This window comes from Coenobita brevimanus, chromosome 29 (assembly GCF_032717465.1).
Source record: "Coenobita brevimanus isolate Jiangsu-jjx chromosome 29, ASM3271746v2, whole genome shotgun sequence".
NCBI classification, from domain to species: domain Eukaryota; kingdom Metazoa; phylum Arthropoda; class Malacostraca; order Decapoda; family Coenobitidae; genus Coenobita; species Coenobita brevimanus.
This window is the reverse complement of record NC_136982.1, coordinates 8,416,572-8,427,756: the sequence shown is the minus strand read 5'-3', so window position 1 is coordinate 8,427,756 and position 11,185 is coordinate 8,416,572. Positions and strand designations below refer to the sequence as shown.

At 41.6% G+C, this 11,185-nt stretch overlaps 1 non-coding gene across 1 annotated transcript; it reads left to right on the top strand.

The window, feature by feature from the left end:
• Positions 1-10,657: 10,657 nt before the first annotated feature.
• LOC145395124 (5S ribosomal RNA) lies at positions 10,658-10,776 on the top strand. Its single transcript, XR_013896554.1, has one exon. It is a non-coding gene; the product is annotated as a 5S ribosomal RNA (ribosomal RNA).
• Positions 10,777-11,185: the final 409 nt, after the last annotated feature.

Below are 11,185 nucleotides of genomic sequence, written 5' to 3'. Positions count from 1 at the left end.
AACTGTTCCCTGCCCCTGCCGGGATTCGATCCTGGGTCCATTAGGACTGCAGGCCGCCTCTCTACCGATTCAGCCACCGCCTCTCTATATTTTCAAACATCTTCAACCTACCCGTCCACATCCGTTTCTGTATTTGTATCAGTTCATATTAGGCACACTGCATGACTGAAAGTTCTTTTCAGGAGAAAAGTAATAAACGGAATTAAACCTTCCAATGCAGGCGAAGTACGAACTGAACAGTGTGTTTGTAGGAAGTTATGCATGTAAATGCCAAGTGTTGCACTACTTATGTTTTATGAACATATCCAGGTATATGAAAGAACATACTACCGGCACCTACTTTCATTATCCACCACTTTTGGGTTCGAACCCATCTCCAGTCAATTTCTCTATACCTTTGAAGAGAGATTTCATAGTGAAAGGATTTTATACAGTCTCCACTCACCCCTTTCACTGAGTTGACGTCTTCTTATTTTATGCCTGCCACCTCTGGGCGATTTTTATACAAATCAGGAATGACCTCTGTCGGAGAGAAGGTTAAGAGAGGAAATATATCATACCCGAAACTACCACTCGCACTTTCACTTTCATGCAACGTTTCCCCCTGCCATTACCCCCCCCCCTCCTTCTTCTCTTTCCAGTTTCACTCGTAACCCCTCTCCCTCTCCTACTCGACCTCACCTCTCTCTCTCTCTCTCTCTCTCTCTCTCTCTCTCTCTCGCCCTCCTACTCTCCTTTCACTTTCACTCTTCCCCCTCGTCCTTGCCACCTCTCCCGCCCCTCCAACAAGTTCCCCTCTCCACACATTATCACACATCCAGTTGCCTCAATCTGTTCTCATTCTTCCTATTTTTCTGTCCCACTTTCTATATTATCCACCGACTTTCAATCCTACACCACTTTGTCCTAATTGTTATCCTACCCACTGATATTCTGTCCTGCTTTTTATTCTATGTTTTACCATTCATCCATTTTCTATCCATTTATTATCTAGAGAAAGGAGACTGTTGCACCAGTCGAACAGGACGATACTCTTCAAGTGGTGGAAACATGGTTGTGGGAAGAATTAAAGCTCCCGTTTCAGAAGCCCTCAGAACTGTACTGGTGACCATAGTTTTGCTGTCTTTTTTCAGTGTTTCAGTAACAACGTGGTCCAGCATACTTCATAAAACTTTTTTTTCTAAAATCGTCTACACCAAACAACACGCACAGTTCATACTATACTTCCTGTTTAAAAATTAGCAATTAAAAAAAAAAATACTCAGGCTTGGAGTGCCAAGGAGGAACCATAAATGCCTCTGTTTTTAGCCCCTGTCCCGATGACAAACGACATGTCCCGGCCCATCGATACGCTTTCTATCAATTTCTGTTATATCCTCAGGATTTTCTCCAATTTCCTCTTTGCTGAACACCACCTCACCTCACCTTAACATCACCATCTCTTTCTGGACGATTCGGCTGTGTCATGCATCTGATCTCAAACCATTCCCTGTTTCTTGCTACTTTCTCTATGATCATGTACAAGCCAAAGGTGGCTTGTATGTGCCCGTATGTGCACAATACCTCACTTGCTCGTTTGTTTCCTAACTTCAAACTTCTTGATTCACTATGCCTTGACTATGGCTATTCTGTCAAACTCAATAAAAACTGCATAACTGTGATACTGTTTGTCCCCTAACTCAACTATTGTCCAAAATATTTTTGCTCTCTGGGATATGAAACTCAGTTACATTCCATGTATCTCTTTTTTCTCAGGAATCTCTTTTCCAGGCCACGTCAATATTCACCATTCTCTCTCTCACCCCAGTTTTTTCACTGATCCATCTGCTAAATTGGCCTATATATTTTCTATCCTAAGTATTTTAAAGGAACTTGTTAAGCACCCTACGAGTTTCCATGACCATTCTTCTGATTAAGCGATTTTTCTTTTTCTTTGGGCCCACCTGATTACAGCTTCATTTCTATAATCTGTGTTATAACACCAGTAAGGGTCGTGGGCCAGCCCAAGAAGTGGCATCTGTGGTATTATAGTTTTGTTAATTGTTAGACCCTCAAGCAGTATTTCTTTTACTTCTCCTGGAATAATTTTTGCTTCCACAACAGAAAGCCATCCAAGTATGCTCTGTGCATGTTTTCTTAGTCATAGAGGCATGCATTCTTTATCCTTACCCTCTGACTAATGCAAAAATATTTTGATTTAATCATGAAATCATGCTTTTTCTGATGCTGTCCATAACAAAGAGGTGGCTTTTAAAAGATACCAACGAACCTGACCCCTAAATTTCATGCCTTGTATTCATCTGCCTGGATTAAACCTGGACTTTGACTTGCTAAAAACATCTTTATTTACTACAAGTTAATGCAGTAAACTCCAACTCTAATTTTGTTCTCTTCTTCTGATGTCTTGATAAAACTCTTAGTTGTACCTTTATTTCTTCCTCTTTTCCTTCTTTGCCACTCTAATGGCTTTGTTGCTATTTCTTCCTTCCTCAAAGCTTAACTTTTTACTCAGATCTTTTACTCTATCTTTTTTCTGAATGCTTACGGTGCTGGTCCTCCAGCTCCCTCTCCCTCTGACCTTATTATGCCTTTAATCATAATTACCTCAAAAGTTGTGCTTTCGATTCTTTCTGGCCCCATTATTGAGGAATACAGTATTGATGGCATTTTTCAGTTGTTTTCAAGAACTGTACTTCCTTGCTGACACCCCAGCCACAAAATCTCTTCTCCCTTTGTATATCAATTTACCTTCCCTTCTGGTGCCTGAGTGGGGGGCCTTTTCATGGCGACGTCATATACCTCAGACAAGGAGGAGCAACAATAACAGTGACGACTTCTGCTTAGGGGCCTGAACTTCCTTACCTGCCGTGCAGCGTGTAAGGAGGATCTTGGTCGGCTTGTTGGGCTCCATCTTCGGGTGGAGGGGGGGGGGGACTGCTCCCTGCGCCGGTTTTTATACTGTATAAGGGGATGTGGCTCTTTGGTCGTAAATTTCCTCCTCCTTACACTTGCCGGAGATATTCAGAGCAATCACGGGTAATCTGCACGATACAGACGCCCTGTTGCTCCTTACACATCGCAAACAGTAGGTAAACACATGGATCCATTCAGTGTAATACCTGCAACGAATGGATCCATTTCACATGCTCTACGGCTACAAATACCAAACAACACCACAGCACACTGGTATGTGATGGTACAACAGTGATGAACACTTCTCTCATATAAAATTTAAGTCCCCTTTTATTCACACAACCACTGTTACATTTCTGTTCTCGTGCACAAACACAACACCTACAACAAAGATCATACAGGATGCACACCACCTCGAACTCACAGATCAAAGATTTTTTTACTGACTGTCGGTGGTCTAAACTATAAACAACACGGACTGAAAAACTTTCTTAACAACCACAAACGAGATATTTAACTTTAACAAGAAATTAAGCTCGCCTGCACACAAAAATATTTAAACATTGATAACTATTCACACCTCTGCAGAGACTGAACATTTGGCCAAGGAAGAGGCCTCATCATATACATTAAGAAATATATCCTCAACAAAGACTAACACAGACAACATATTCATGACAGCACACTAGCAAGACAGTTACAGTACTTAGTCTTAAAACTGATCACACAGAAAAAAAATCAATAGGTTAACATTTACAATAATTTCCAGCAACAATTAATAACAGCTGAAATGAAATTAAAGAAAATCAGTTCCTATAAAAAACGTATTTTCACTAATACTATACACGACAGAGCGGATGGATTACCCAATGTACTGGATGTATTAATGTAAATGATTCAAAAGTGAGGGTGAAAGACAACCGATTTTTTTTTTTTTTAATGAGACAATTATAACTCTGCCGTGGAGTGACCATCATACTGTAGATTTTATAGTTTATCCAGCCTCTCCCTCCCATATGTATCTGGTTTTTAACATTTTCATGCTAAACTGAGCAATCAAGATAACGCGTAAGAGTATGGGCCCACCGATGCTCAAGAAAGACAAAAAAAAAAATAAATAAATAAAATAAAAGAGGAAGTAAAAAATAGAGAATAAGCAGAACACATTCTTGACAAGCCTGGAGATGTAAATAGTGTTAAGATGGTTTCATTCCCTCTGTAGTAGTAGTAGTAGTAGTAGTACCACTACTACGACTACTACTACTGCTACTACTACTAGAGCAACCGCGGTTAGTCTGGCCGATCAGACTCATCAACGGCAAGCAAGCAGTCGGCTCTGCAGGGACATCCCAAGTAGTGAACCGATGTTCCCCTGCAGTGGACGACGCCTCGCCACAACGAGGTGTGGGGAAAAGTATGGAGGCTTTGTTCTTGGATGGACATCGCATTTGTGTCTACACCTTGTTAACAGGGGCATCATAGAAGGCACCACATCTCCCAGTTATGTGGTTAAATAGTTACCACCCAGCACTGCAAATGGTTTCCTAAGTCAATACTTTATCTCCTATTGTGCTGACAGCGGGAGGAGAGTGGAACCACATTAGAGCATTTTTTATCACAAAGGAACAACCATAATAAACTCCAAATTGCACCAGTCCACTTATATTCATGACTGAACTCCACAGAAAAGACAACTTTGAACACAGTAAAATTAATAACATGTGAGATCCTTCTTGTGACAGATTTCAGACGGCTCTCAAGACGGCTTCCCGATGCCTGACGGCTTCCCGATGCCTGTCATTCTGGAATGAAAACTTCGTCAACCAACTCCTTACACAAGCACCTCCATATATTCTAAGTTACTTTCTCCAAATTATTCTCCTCCTCATTTTCTTGACTTCTCCACATCGCTGCTATGTACCTCTGGCCCTTTAATGTCATCCTTCACCACCTCTTTTTCCGTTAGGTTACTCAACTAATTCCCTCTACTATCTCACATTTTTATTTTAGTTTTCCTCTTTTCCGTAACCCCCTCACATCATCCTAAGAACGTCCACCCTCATTTTCCTTTGATTTGTCTTTGCTATCGTCACTTCCTACGCTGTTTTCACGTACTCTCACTTCTTCTTCCCTTTCTCATTCATTCAATAAAGTTTCTTGCCTCAAGATCCCTTCGGTGAGTAAGTGGGTCATCATCAACGATTTAATCACTTCACTACGAGGTGGCAATCCCAGGCGGAATGTAATCCTCCTTCAGCAGGCGTTGTGGGGAAGCTGAGAGGATTCAGTATACTGTAAAGTGTCAGGAATTCGGTGTTTATGAAAGGGCTTCAGACAAGAGAGATTGACATTAAATTGTATTAGGGTGCAATGAGACGCTCTCTCTCTCTCTCTCTCTCTCTCTCTCTGTGCGTGTGTGTGTGTGTGTGTGTGTGTGTGTGTGTGTGTGTGTGAGAGAGAGAGAGAGAGAGAGAGAGAGAGAGAGAGAGAGAGAGAGATTTGATCTGAGGAGGAGGAGGAGGAGGAAAGGGAGAGGAAGGAGTGGCTAAAGCTGGGGGGTAGGAGGCGAGCTGAAGAGTCCTAAGAGGCGAGAAAACTTAATTAAGGACGCGATGAAAATGGGAGCAAAATATTTTCCTCCTCCTAATCCATCCTCTGCCGCGTCCCCCTCTCGTACCCTCCCTTTTTTTCTTCATTTTTCCGCCCTCCCTCTCTTTGTTAACCCACCCCCCACTCCTTGTCTGCTTCCCCCTTTCACTGTTCCTTGATTTTACGGTTAACCCCCATCTCTTAAGTGGATATGACATAAGCTTAAGAGTATATATTTATTGACATTCAAAATAACCAGATTTAAGAAATCGTCCCTGCAGATCTCCTTCACTACTTTTTCCTGCTGTCTCTCTCTCTTACCTCTCAAAATTCTAGGCCAAAGGTTTTAGCTAGCGATGATTCCTCTCCTACACTCCTGGATATGCCCTTGACATTAGCTCCCTTTGCTGACCCTATCTTTTGTCCTCCACGTCCTCATCTTTGTGTAACCCCTTCTTTTCCCCTCTGCTCCTGCAAATATACTTCTAATGTCCCTTTTCCCTTGACTCTCCCATCCTCTTTCACAGCTCTCATTCCATCTTCCTCATCTCTCCCTCTCCCTTTCGCATCCTTTTGTTGCCGCCTTCCTTCCTCTTTGGCTTGTACCCCAACACCCCTTCTTACCAGATCACTATGTACCACCCCATTTCTCCCTAGTCCTCACAAGTCCCCTTCATTTTAGTTCCCTTTGTTCTCTTTTTGCATCTATTTACTCCCTCTTCCTTAAGTACACTTCCAGCACAAATGTGTTAACTCCGGTTCTTGCCCACAGTAACTGTAACTGCCCTCCTCTTCTGTATAAAAATATGGCTTCTTAGGCTCATCATGCAGATATCGTGCATATATCATTGTTACGACATCGACATCTAGATGAATTCACTCATCTTAATAGTGACACTGAGATGAAGGGGTTAGAGATAGAGACAGACTTAATAATCCCCGTCAACAGGAGAGTTCTTATCAGCACTGAATAATATTGTCTGCAGATAACAACATTAAACTTGGAAAAAAAAATCACTGAATTTAAGGGATTAAAGCCTCTCCTTCCCCACAGCAATTATAGCCCCTCCTACGTAACTCTGGGTCTTTTTAACCTCCATTCTCCTACCTCATTGTAACAACAGCATCTCTTTCCCTTTTGTATACCCATAGGCTTACTTATACCACAATTTTCCCCTCCTGAATAACAATAGGCTTTCTTAATCCAATCCGTCCTCAGAGTAACTATATCCCATTCCCCTTCTGTGTAACTATGGGTCTACGCTTTCTCCATCCACAAAATAACGGTAATTATCTTCTCCCTTTCTTGACGGCGGGTGGAACCAGCTTTATCATCAGCACTGAGAAAAAGCAGCACAATATTCCGTGTGGCGTGGCTAAGCCGGGGCGTAGGGGGAATGAAATCTCTCTCTCTCTCACTGTGTGTGTGTGTGTATATATATATATATATATATATATATATATATATATATATATATATATATATATATATATACAGTGGAGTCTCTTTTATCCGAAATCCTTTTAACCGTAAGTTTTACTAAAACGTTCTCATTTCGATTAACAGCAAAAATCTGAAATCTACCCGAAAATTCGAACACGACGGGCTTGTTTGGCGCCACTAGCGTTAGTTTACGGTTGCTCTGCTAGTCACTAGAGCGAGCGTTGGTTGCGCCAGCCCCCATTCACCACCTCGGAAGATTTGGATAATGTGGGAGATGATGTGGATGATGTGGAAATGATTGAATAAGGAAGCAGAAAATATATATAAAAAAAAAATAAGTTTAAGACTACTTGTTTGAATTGCTTACAGTAAATTACGTAATTGTTTTGGTGAAAGTTTATTTAAGTTTGAGTGAAGATTTATTTAAGTGACAGTTTCTTTACAGTTACAAAAGTACAGTTACATATGTAGTTACTACAATGTATTAAGTGTTTTGGTGATGGTTGAGTGGCTTTTGGGGTGCTGGTGGTGGTGGTGGGCTAGACGTCGCCGGAAATGGGTGATGGGTGAGTACAATACTGTTCCCTTGTATCCTACATATTATTACAGTATCTTTTATCCGAATATATCGATTAAACGAAACTTTGAAAGTCCAGTGATTTTCGGATTAGAGAGATCCCACTGTATATATATATATATATATATATATATATATATATATATATGGTAAGGAATTGGAAAATGTGAGTACGTTTAAGTACTTGGGTAGTGTGATGAGTAAGGATGGAGGTTTGGAGGGTGAAGTGCTTGAAAGGGTACAGCAGGGAAGAAAGGTTGCTGGTTCTTTGAAAGCAGTGATAAGAAACAAGGAAGTGAGCATGGAAGTGAAAAAGTTACTACATGACAGTATTGTGATACCAACTCTAATGTATGGAAGTGAAGCTTGGACGTTGTTGGAAGGACACAAGTCAAGAGTGAGAGCAGTGGAAATGAGTTATTTAAGAGGAGCTTGTGGAGTCATATGGAGAGACAGGCTGACGAATGAGGATATAAAGGAGCGTTGTGGTGTTGATGTGGATGTGATAGTGTGATGGGAAGCGTTATGAGGAACACAGTGAGGTGGTTTGGCCATGTGGAGAGGATGGAGGGTGAGAGACTGACGAAGAGAGTGTATGTGAGTGAGGTGGAGGGGGGAAGAGGGAGGGGGAGGCCGAGGATGAGATGGAGGGATGGGGTGGAGAGGTATATGAGAGAGGGGGGTGTGAGTTGCGAGCAGGGCAGTGAAATGGCGGGGGACAGGGCGACGTGGAGGCGATTTGTTTGTGGCCACCCCAAACGGGATTGAGGCGTCTAGCAATATATATATAATCTATACATCATCCAATTCTACATTGCCCTATGAGGAGCGTAGAAGCCCGGGGCTAGGCAATTTGGTCGTGACATTTAAGATGAGAGTGACCAGCCTCACTCATGCCTGAGTGGCATTACATGAGCAATAACCCCGACCACCCCTTGGATATAAACCTTCACCGCCTCAATCCGATTGGAGTGCTGTAATTACACACTAAACCACCAGGTGCCATAATTTGATAATATGGTTACCACCCAGCTTAGTAAATGGTTTCCTGGTGTACAGGAAACCATTAGGCTTGTCACTCAGTGTAGAGTCACCCATAGGCAGAAGAATGAGGAAAGAATGAAAGACAAATGAGGGAGTGTAAAGTCACCCACAGGCAGAAAGACGAGGAAAGCATGAAGGAAAGAAAGACAGATGAGGAAGGAAGGAATGGAGAGAGGAGAGGAAAGGGCAGACACCCGAGAGCAGCACTACATGGAGTGAGTGGAAAATATATATATATATATATATATATATATATATATATATATATATATATATATTATTCTGACTGTTCGACTGTGTCTATGTATCAGTGCCAGTGAGTGTGGATGTCTGTATGTGTGAGTACGCGTGTCTTTGTGTGGGGGGTGGGTGGGGAAGATGGAGATTGAGTAGGGTAGATCGATGTGAGGGTGCTGACTCGTGTATTTGCTAGAGCGTTGTGTTGGGATGCATTGCGCTATGTTCTTTGTGTTTGACTATATTCTGTCGTGTTCTGTCAAGTGTGTGTGTGTGTGTGTGTGTGTGTGTGTGTGTGTCAACAGGACGAGCAACGACTGGAGAATTTTAAAGAAGACTCCGAGAAAACTCACTCCTAGTACTGCTCTCTCTCTCTCTCTCTCTCTCTCTCTCTCTCAGTTCTGATGTTTTTCGTCTTGTATCTGTTTTACCTGGCATCATGCTGCATTTTACCCAGCGTCGTGCTGTCCCTTCTTATTGCTTTTATTTCCTATTATTATTATCCAGACTATGCATAAGTATTACTTCATTTCCTACTTCATGTAAAGAAGCCAATATCCACCCAATTCCAAAGAAAGGAAGTTCCTCTGACCCCTCTGATTACAGACCAATAACTATCACATCTCTTGGTAAAGTATTTGAGATTGTAACTTAATTTGAACACTTAAACATCTTGAATCTAACAGCTTAATTAATGACAGATAGGATGGTTTTCGCCACGAAAGATCCACTGTTGATGTACTCAGACTCCTGATTCATATCATCCATCAGTCAACTGACCAACATGGAGACTTCCATGCAATAGCCCTTGGTATTTCTAAAGCTTTTGACAGAGTGTAGCACCGTTCTCTGCTATCCAAACTCCCTTGCTATGGCCTTATCATCTTTTGTTCCACTGATTTCCTCATATCTTAGAGACAGAAAGATACGTTTACTCGTAGATGATGTATATTCCAATCCCACAAGGATCTGTTCTGGCTCCAACCCTATTCCTAATTCATATTAATGATTTGTCACCCATAATCCCATTCACCAGTACGCAGATGACTCAATACCTCACTGTTCATTTACATTTAAACACCCATTCAAAAAGTTTGATATATTTAACTCACAACTCAGTACAGCAATCTCCATAAATCAAGAGTTATCTTCACTGAATGTGGGCAAAATAACATTATCTCATTCAATGAGAGGAAAATCAAATATACACATTTCACTAACAGACTGCTCATATTGCCTGATTCCTATATTACCTTCAATGCTACTACAGGGTGACCCAAAATGAATGCAAGCCATAAGAGTTTATGTCATTTATACAACTGATAAAAGATTTGCTTTATTTTTGCATTCACTGTAAGCTGAGTTGATGGCAAAACAGTCCTGAAAGTTTGGGTTCTGCAGTTCAAATGTTGTGGCCTTTCCAAAATGTGTTGCAAATGACCATCTCGATGTCACAGGCAAGACTGGGTGCCTGAAGGGAGAGGAGTCAAATGAAAAGTGGAAGAAATCAACAGTGGAAGAAACATGTTACAAAACTGTTTAACCCACCACATGCCAGTGCCATTTTAAAACGGTCTGACATAATGCCATGGCCAGTGCTAGTGCCATTTTAAAATGGTTTAAAATAAAAAACCACTGTGACTGGGTTTTTCAAGATTTGCGGGTAAAAATTGGCATGCATGTAAGGTAACTGTTCCTCTACCATCCCCAAGGCTGTCAAGGCCATACACTCATTCGCTCCCCCCCCTCATGCTCGCTCTGCTTCACTCTGCATGTGTGCCTCACCCAGTGCTGTACATAGTGAAGGCATTTTGTAAATATTTTCATGTAAGTTGTAAAAATTTTCTTGTAAGTCTAACGGCCATAACACGTTGAGTACACCACTTCCCGTTCGATCAGCGAAGTTAAGCAACGTTGGGTCTGGTTAGTACTTGGATGGGTGACCGCCTGGGAACACCAGATGCTGTTGGCATCCCTACCTCAAGTGGGGTTGGTGGAGGATTAGTGCCCCTCCCTGTAAAACAATTAACTCTAAGCCCTTGACCACCCCGTTTGGGATACATGGCGTCTGGCAATGAATGAAAAAAAATGAATGTAAGGACTGTATAGTGAAGTCAATTTGTAAATACCTTCTTGTAAGTGCCAGGACTGTATGTAATGAAGTAAGGTTGTACCTATTTTCAAGTAAGTGTAACATAATGCATTCACAGTGAGAATGACATGCAAATTGTGATAGATGCTGAAGTAATAAGTAATCAGAAAAGTGTACTGAACATTGCTATACCTTCCCAGCATAAATATCTGAGTATACCTTACACAGAAAATGGCTTTCTCTCACTTACGTGGTGAGTGTGAGAGAACGGCTATACCTGTACACGAGT